This window comes from Rutidosis leptorrhynchoides, chromosome 5 (genome assembly GCF_046630445.1).
Source record: "Rutidosis leptorrhynchoides isolate AG116_Rl617_1_P2 chromosome 5, CSIRO_AGI_Rlap_v1, whole genome shotgun sequence".
Lineage (NCBI taxonomy): Eukaryota > Viridiplantae > Streptophyta > Magnoliopsida > Asterales > Asteraceae > Rutidosis > Rutidosis leptorrhynchoides.
In genome coordinates, this window is record NC_092337.1 from 255,809,053 (window position 1) to 255,819,134 (window position 10,082).

Below are 10,082 nucleotides of genomic sequence, written 5' to 3' on the forward strand. Positions count from 1 at the left end.
TTGTTGACAATTAAAACATGTGATTACATTAGTACGCGGTTTTGGGCAATCACGAGAGTAGTGACCTTTTTGCCCACAATTCTAACATGTGGTCACGTGAACACTAGGAGCACCCTTCTTCACACTACCAACACTTTCGGATACTCCTTTACTCTTCTTGTTCGAAAAACTAGAAGCTTCAAACTTTCTTTTACTTGGCGCATAACTAACCGGACTCGGAGCTTGCGCTTCAAACCCCTTCGCCACCGCCAAAAGCTTAGCAAAAGTCTCAACTTGACCAATACTAATTTTACCCTTCAAATCGTCTCTAAGGGTCGCATGAAAGTCTTCCATTAACAATTGATCATTCCCCACATACTCGGGGCAAAAACGCGCCTTTGCGAGAAAGTTGGTTTTGAGAGTGTTTAGGTCCAAAGACCCTTGACGCATGTTCCTTAACTCTTTGCGCAATTTGGAAAGATCCACTTGCGTACGATATTCAAGGAAAAACTCTTTCTTGAAATCCGCCCAAGATAACCCTACAAAAGCCGCATCACCCACCATATCAATTTTACCATCGAGCCAATCTTTAGCATGACCCCTCAAAAAACTAGTAGCAAGTCTAGTCTTCTTCTCGGGTGGGCACTCGGTCGTGCGAAAACAACCTTCAACATCGGAGATCCAAGCCGCACTTTTCATGGGGTCGGGATCCCCGTGAAAGTGAGGAGGCTTAGTCGCCAAGAAGTTCTTATAGCTAAACTCCAACTCGCCCACATTTTGAGGTCTAGGAAACCTCTTTTCAACTTCTTCTTTAACGGTATTAGTCATCCGTTCTTGAATCATATCAACAATTTGTTCCGAAATTGACTCTTCGAATATTTGTTTAACCCTTCGTGAGAAAACCGAAACATAGTTTTCTAAAGCGGTCTCGATCTTGGTAGTCATCTCATCTTCCTCTACATGAGAGGGACCACCATTGCCATTCGTATTCATTCCTTTTCTCGTCTTCATTCTAAAGATTAAAAATGGATTAGACATCACCAACAATTTAATACACATATATACCTATGCATATGACCGGACACACAACACATCTAGCTCGATACTTGTCGCACATCCTTGCTTGACTTGACTTGCAACCATAATAGTGGTCGCGACTCACTATTACGCTCACATGCCGTGCCATGCTCAAAAGTATCACAATCATCTTGCTCAATGTTCAAAACGATATCACACGATTAGTAACATCATAACATAGCATAGTTGTCCACTTATGCATCAAAGAACTAGCCAAACCCTGCACTGACCCGTAGTCCTACAAGTCCCGCATATAATTCCACAACACAAAAGTCTAAGTCTAGGTGCCTATCTCAAGTCACCTAAATCCCTTAGACCTTGCTCTGATACCACTTGTAATGACCCAACCCGTTAACCAACCAAAACTGCGAAATAAAAAAAAAATATTCGAAGCAGGCCTGCCCAGGCTGGGTGCACGGCGCGCACACCTACCTGTGCGCGGCGCGCACAGGGCCTGGCAGCCCGCTGTCCAAAATGTTCCATTTTCGTAAAAAGATCTAACACTTCCCATCATTTTTAGGCGAAATGCTTTTCACATCATATTAGTATAAGTAAAACAAGCACGAATCAATGATAAAACGAGTTTTACATTGCGGGGCCCACATATTTCCAAAATGCCATTAAGTACGAAATACGAGTTTCGACCACAAAAAGTTTAATTGCCAAACGTCACTAGAGCATGGTGTTTGGGGTTAAACTACCCAAATCTTGGTCGAACTTCCAAAAAGCTAAAACTCCTGAGGCGCCACTAGTCCAAGCGAATACCTTTTCCTTTAACCAAGTCGGATCATAAAAGGTAAACAACAAGAGGGTAAGCTAACGCTTAGTGAATGCAATAATTATACATATACATATATAATACACCTACTTGCAAGCACTTACACAATTACCTCATACACGCTAGCAATTTACATAGCATACCATCGTAAGTATAACTCTAAACCCTTCAAGATCACAAGCTAGCACCACAATAGCATATATATAACCCGAATGATTTAATATACTACAATACAACGCATAATTAAGGTTAACCAACACACAAGGGAATGGTACTTCGAATTTCCCATCGGTGTTCATAACAACCGTTAGTGTATAACGAAATATATCACTAACCCCGAGGTGACACGGACAACGAAATATCCGTTCAAGCAATCGTTAGTGTACAACGAAATACATCACTAACTCTTGGGCAATTTGGACAACGAAATATCCATTGTTAGTGTACAACGAAATATATCACTAACTCTTGGTGGTATAAACAACATATACCCCGGCCCCTTCCCCGCCCTACAAATAGATACATTATATACACACATGTATAATCATTCCACTCACCTGTCGACTTGGCGAGATTTCCAATAACACTTGTAACTTCAAAGCGAGTCACCTAACACAATTAATTCTCAATTAATTCACATAATAAGTTGGACTTTCCACCAACTAGACCCACTAGTGTATTTATGACCCATTTGCACTATAAACACTCATTAGAGGTCAATACTCCCAACTAATCACTAAAAGCTTGCGATTAAGGTTCTAAGACTTCCATCAACACATAAATAGGGTGTTTTCATACATAATTTAACCCACTAGGTCAAACCTACCCATTTGACCCATTTCAAGTCTACCATGAACCCTAGAACCAATTTTATTAACAACACAAGTAAGCTAGTGAATAACTAACCATTATAGACTCAATAACACCAATTATTACCTTGAAACCCTAGGTTAGTCATCCTTGAGTCCTAATGACTCAATCTTACCCAAAACCCCCAAAATCACCATTAATGGGTTTTGTGTTCATCACTAACCCAAGTTCTAACCTTTAAACAAATTAAATCAAGGAAATCAAAATTAGAACTTACCAACACAACCAAATTGTAGCTAGCGAGGAGATGAACAACTTTATAACCCGAGCTAATACCCGAAACTAGCTCCTTCTTCCTTTACTTGAGCTTTCTCTCTCTAAATTTTGGGTTTCTCTTACTAGAATTAAAGTAGGATGAAAATGGTTGTTGAAAGTGGAGTTATGACTCACCCAAACCACTGATCTGTGACCTTAACTCGTCCCCAAGTGAAATTACCTCAATACCCTTCCAAAATATTTGATTAAAAGAAAAAGAACCCGGCTACAGTAGTGGTGCGCGGCGCGCTCCTTTAAGGGTGCGCGGCGCGCACTATGGTCTGAACAGATTCTGATCATAGTTTAATTACACACAGTTCCCCTCGCTTTATGTACACTATATACACTTCTGTACGATAATAACTAGGGTGTTACAACTTGTTTCAATTGTGGCAAAGCTGGTCATTACTCTCGTGAGTGCAAGATGCCTAAGAAGAAGGACGCAGCTTACTACAAGAAGAAAATGTTGATGGCTAAGATTGTGGAAACTGGGGGAGAGCTAAAACCGGTTGATGATACTTGGTTTAACTGGACTGATGATTCAGATTCAGAGGTGGAACATGCAAATGTTTGCAAGGTGACAAAGCTCATCAAAGCTAAGGAAGCACTGGAGAATTCTGACTCAACATCCGATGATGATGAGGTACAATCATCTGAAATCTCACCTGATTTTATAAAAATGCAAAATGACTTGATGAAGAATCTGGTCTCAATGTCAAAAGAAGTCAAAGGCTTAAAATCTAAAAACAAAGTTTTAAAAGATAAAATCAAAATGAATGAGACCAGACCTTCCTCATCCAAATTGTAAACGGATGTGCAACAATTGACTCTCCAACTCAACTCTAAGGAAACAGAGTTGGAAGAACTGAAAAAGACAATTCATCCAATTAAAGTTGAAAGAACTGATTATCGTTTAAAATCGGAACGACTTGCAGAAAAAGTTCAATTTTTAGAAAAAGATCTTTCTGATTTGAAAAACTAACATGAACCCACACTTTCAAAACTAAATAAGAAAATCATTCAATTGGAAAACACCATAATTGAAAAGAACACTGAAATTTCTTTATTGTCAAAAGAATCTTTTCAAATGAAAGCACAACTTGCTCGATATGAGGAAAAACTCTATCGAACAGAGCAATCCAAAGCTATCATGGATATGGAACTTTCAAAACAAACGATTTTCATGAATAGACCAAAAACGATTCATGGTGAAAAGTGGGGGTTGGGTTATGAAGATCCGAAAATTTTGGAATATGCTTTCAAAAAGATTCCAGGATTATATCATTCTGATTATTTTCAAGCTGGTTTACCATCGCATTTTGTACATGCTTCTGATGCTGATTTTAATGATATTATTGTAAATCATAAATCTAGGAAATACCATCAAATTAGCTTAATGTATGAAAAAATCAATGCTAAGATAGGTAAATCGAATCCAGATTTCTTGAAAAATCTTGTTGAAACTGAAAAGAACATGCAACGTGAAGATTATGTGCCTAAGCGTAGACTGGTTTATATCCCAACACTTATGCTAGAGAAATACATTTTAATGCTTGAGAATGAAGTGTTTAACAAACCTAGTTCTAGCATTACTGCAATAGATGAGGTGTTTGATGAACCAATTTTTGATGTAAAACCAATTCTACCAACTTTACCTGCATGTCCAGATGATGTTTTCCGTGTAGACCTAGCACATGAACTAACTGTCTTCTTTGAGACAGATTCTCTAGGTTAAAATTCTTTAGATGATAAAGTAGAACCTCAGGATGAACCGAACATTGAATCTTTGATAGATTTTGAAAGTCAACTTGATCCTTTGCATGATTATTACTTGCATTTGCCTGCTGTACGTAATTTGAATCGTATAGTAGCTCAACTTGAACAGGAGAATATTGACTTGTAACTTAAGTGCCAATCATTAGAACAAATGCTTGCTTTGTGTGATAAATTGCCTTCACTGCCTAAGAAAGAATGTACTTATGCTTTTAAGGAGGGTGAAGTGATAGTTTCTGCTGAAGAATTATGTCTTGAGATTAAAAGCTTAAAACAAAAGATAATTCAAATGAAATAGGCTAACACACTTAAGCAAACGTCTAATGTTGCAACCAATGTGCTTGAATGTACTGGTGGGATTACTAAGAAGGGGAAGGGAACAACAACATCTAAGGATGTAAAACCCATTACTATTCTTAAAAATCCTCTACGTTCTCAATTTGGCAATCATGGTTCGAAAGTTGTTTCTACAACTCAGTATATTGTTAAAAAGGTTCATTCTCCAAATGGTTCTGTGTTAACTGAAAAGATTCCTATGATTCCTATGACAAAAACTTCAAAAGAGAGTCTTTTAAAGAAATCAGTTAAGTCCACAACACACACAAGTTCTAAACCTGATTTAAGTGAGTATGATGCAAAAGAACGTACAATCAAATTGGAAATTCTGCAAAATCAGTCATCTCATGTGTCAATTGAAAAGTTTGGACGTCTAACTAACAAAGGTATTTTTCGTGTCACAGGTCATAATCCAAACTTGAATTACAAATCTGTATGGGTTCCTAAGTCCACGACTTAGAAAGTAGCAACCAAACCAAAGCAATCTGCTAGTCGGCCTAGAAAATCATCTCATGTTTTTCAATTTTCGTCTGTGAACAAAACATCTACTTGGAATAAATTGTGTGTTAAGACTTCTGATAACGATGTAAAGATTGATATTGCGTATGATGCTTCATGTAATGTGGTTTTAAATGATGCTTTATTGTCTAAACTGCATGATGCTTTACGTGATTATTTCATCATTGATCCAAAGTTTATTGTTGGTGCGAAACGAAAAGGACCCAAAAAACTTTGGGTACCTAAACTCTAGGAAATTCACATTTATAGGGTTTCGACGTCTGTGTTTGGTATATCGATTTCGGTTGTTCTCAACACATGACGGGCGATAAATCCTTGCTTGTCAACTTCATTGACAAATTCCTAGGAACGGTTACATTCTGAAATGATGAGATTGCAACAATAACGGGTTATGGAGATTTTGTGCAAAATGGCATAACAATCAAATGGGTTTCATATGTTGAGGGTTTGGGGTACAGTTTATTTAGTGTGAGCCAATTCTGCGATGGAGGTCTCAAAGTTTTGTTTGAACGTCGCCAATGCTCAGTGCAATCCACCGGAGGGAATGATCTTCTTGTTGGTAAACGTTGTGCTTCACTATATACTATTGACCTCAATGATGCACCATCACATGCAACCATGTGTTTGGCCACTCGTTCTACCAAAGAAAATTCATGGTTATGGCATCATCGGATGTCACACCTGAATTACAAGGGTATCAATCGACTAGTCTCTAAAGATTTAGTTGATGGTATTCCAACCTTTCAATATGATAAGCATCATGTGTGTCCATCATGTGCGATGGGTAAGCTGAAACGGACTAATCATCCGCTTAATCAAAACCCCAGTACTTCATCGTCTTCGCAATTATTGCATATGGACTTATGTGGACCCATGCGTATTTCTAGCCTCGGTGGCAAGAAACATGTGCTTGTCATTGTTGATGACTATACCCGGTTTACATGGATTTTTCTTTTGCGAACTAAGTCAGAAACCCCCGCCATTATAATTGAATTCATTAAAAAGATTCAACGCTCTTTTAACAAACATGTTAAGAGCATCAGAACTGATAATGGGACGGAATTTAAGAATGACCCGCTTGATAGTTATTTGAAAGACAAAGGCATTGCACATCAGTTCTCTGCTGCTCGGACCCCCCAACAAAATGGAGTAGTCGAACGACGTAATTGTACGTTGTGCGAAGCAGCACGAACGATGCTTGCCTACTCTAAATTACCTCCAAAAATGTGGGGGGAGGCCATTTCAACTGCATGCTATACCCAAAATCGTTGTATTGTAAACAAATGTTTTGATAAAACTCCATATGAGTTATTATATGGTAGACGCCCGAATGTCAAATATTTTCGTGTTTTTGGTTGTATATGCCATGTGCTTAACGATTTTGACAGCCTCGGAAAGTTTGATCCTCATGGCGATCAGGCCATATTTCTTCGTTATTCCTCGAACAAAGTTGCTTATCATGTTTATCATAAGCGGACAAAGATGATTAAAGAGAGCATTAACGTCAAGTCCGATGAATTTTCTGGAATGGCTTTTGAACAACTCAGTTCAAAACCCGATCCTAACCTGGCTATTACTTCTTCCGCGCAAAACTCAATTTTCTCGAAGAAGGGTGTTCCTACGGTTACATCAGAGGAACTGGATATCTTGTTTGATAGTCTTTATACTCCTCAACGGGATTCAAATGTTCAAGCCGTACCAGGTTACACCATCACAGTCAACTACTGTGGAGACTCTTCAAAGTCTTTTTGATGAAGATTCAACACCAACTGATTCACCCGTTGCTTCTTCATCCTCCCTCCAACCTCCTGTTACTGATAATCTTGAACCAATTCAAGATTCATCAGTTGATACAACTCCAACTGTTTCTCCAAAAACTCTATTGAATCCATTAGATAATGTTACATCAGATCCAGCGGTTCAAGGCTCAACGTCAACAACGGTTGATGTTTCAATGGATACCACTGATGTACAACTTCTTCCACACACCCCATGGACTAAAAGTCATCCAATAGATCTTATTATTGGTGACGCATCTGCTCCAGTGTCAACTCGAAGGGCTACTCAGAATATGTGTCTATTCACAGCCTTTCTTAGTAAGATTGAACCAACAATGGTTGCTCAAGCTTTACTAGATCCATACTGGGTAGTTTCAATGTAAGACGAGATCAATTAGTTCCAAGACCAATAGATCAACGACCAATAGGTGTAAAGTGGATTTTCAAGAACAAGAAAGATTCTGATGGAATTGTGGTTCGAAACAAGGCACCTCTTGTGGCCAAAGGATATCGACAACAAGAAGGCATTGATTATGATGAAACGTTTGCTCCGGTTGCTAGGATTGAGGCAATTTGTCTTTTTCTTGCATTTGCTTCTCATATGAAGTTCACGGTGTTTCAAATAGATGTCAAAACTACTTTTCTGAATGGTTATCTTCAAGAGGAAGTCTATGTTGATCAACCAGAGGGCTTTGTCGATCCCATTCATCCAAACCACGTTTACTACTTGGAGAAAGCTTTATACGGTCTGAAGCAAGCACCGCGTGCATGGTATGAGACCTTAACAAAGTATTTGTTGGACAATGGCTTCTCTCGTGGAACGATTGATACAACGCTATTCATCCGTAAAAACCACGGTCACATTCTCTTGGTTCAAATTTACGTTGATGATATTATTTTTGGTCCCACGTCCCCGGCCTTATGCAAAGAATTTGGTGACCTTATGGCCAACAAATTCGAAATGAGCATGCTTGACCAGTTAACTTTCTTCTTGGGGTTACAAGTAAAACAATTACCAAATGGGATTTTTATCAGTCAAACAAAGTATATCAATGATATGCTAAAACGTTTTAAAATGACTGCTTTAAAACCAATGACAACCCCAATGAGGACTTTACTGGATTCTGATACTAATGGGGAACCCTTTGATATTACGCTTTATCGAAGCATGGTTGGTTCTTTAATGTATCTGACTGCAAGTCGACCAGACATTACACTTTCCGTAACTGTCTGTGCCCGCTTTCAGTCCAACCCTAAGAAATCTCACTCCAAAGCGGTTGTTAGGATTTTTCAATACCTTAAAGGTACACCTAACCTTGGGATCTGGTATCCTCATGGATCCGATTTCAATCTCACTGCTTATACTGATGCGGATCATGGTGGTTGCCATGTTGATAGAAAAAGCACATCTGGATCAATTCAGATGTTGTGGAATAGGCTAGTTGGTTGGTCATCCAAAAAGCAGAACTGTGTGTCTTTATCAACAGTTGAGTCTGAGTACATTGCTGCAGCTCACTGTTGTTCACAAGTTTTGTGGATGCAAACTCAACTCTTGGACTATGGCTTTAAGATTTCTAAGACCCCGATCTATTGTGATTCACAAAGTGCTATTGCAATAACAAGCAACCCGGTTCAGCATTCTAAAACTAAACACATAGATATTCGTTATCATTTCATTAAGGACCATGTAGAGAAAGGGGAAGTAGAATTATACTTTGTGCCTACTAAAGTGCAGTTAGCTGACATGTTCACTAAACCTTTAGATGAACTTAGGCTAAAATTCTTGATCAAATAGATTAGCATGGTAGAGTATAGTGCTTGATATTCCTTAGATCTGTTGGGACTTATTTTTGGGATCTTGTGTTTTGGGGGAGTAGATACTTTCTAGGGGGAGCAACTAAGTTTCAGTGCTTTAGATAATTTTTCTTTAAGGGACTGCCTTTAGATTAATGATAACTTCCTAGGTACATTTGTTCAATGGTTACGCAAGGGGGAGGTAACTCATTGATATCCTATTTCAAGGGGGAGTTGATTCATTTTCTTGGGAACATAATCAAAATGTTGATTTACTTTCTTGTATATCACATTTTGAGGGGGAGAAAAAAAGGAGAAAATGAGAAAATTATTCAAAAATATTGTTTTTCAAAAATGAATTCAAAATTTCTTTGTTTTTATCTGAAATAATTCACTATGGCTTGTATACATCTCGGTATGCAACCCGTGTCAATAATTGGTATCACTGGAGATTTGTACTTTGTATAAAATTCAAAGTTCTTTTAAGTACAAATCTTATTTTGAAAAATTCATAAAAATTGGAAAAAATAAAATCAAAAAATATTTAAATTTTACTGAATAAATGCTATTTTTAGCATTTTACCGAGTCTGACAACCAAATGTACAGATTCGGTAAGTTCAAAGTTTTCAAAAAATTGTCTCAGAATTGTTTTTCATGAAAAGATTGAAATGGATTTCAAGAGGAAAAATCAATTTGTCAAGATTTGGAGTTAAATTGGTTATGTTTTGAAAAATTGGACTGAATTCGGTATATTAGGCCCATTCTGTAAAGCCCATTCGGTATTTTACCTTCGGTATCTATAAAAGGAGAGTCAAAGTCAAACATTACTCTTACTGTTATTAATTACCTACCGAGTCTGTTGATTATACCGAATCTGCCTAATTCTACCGAGTCCGTCATTCTGTTTCTTCAAATTCTTGGT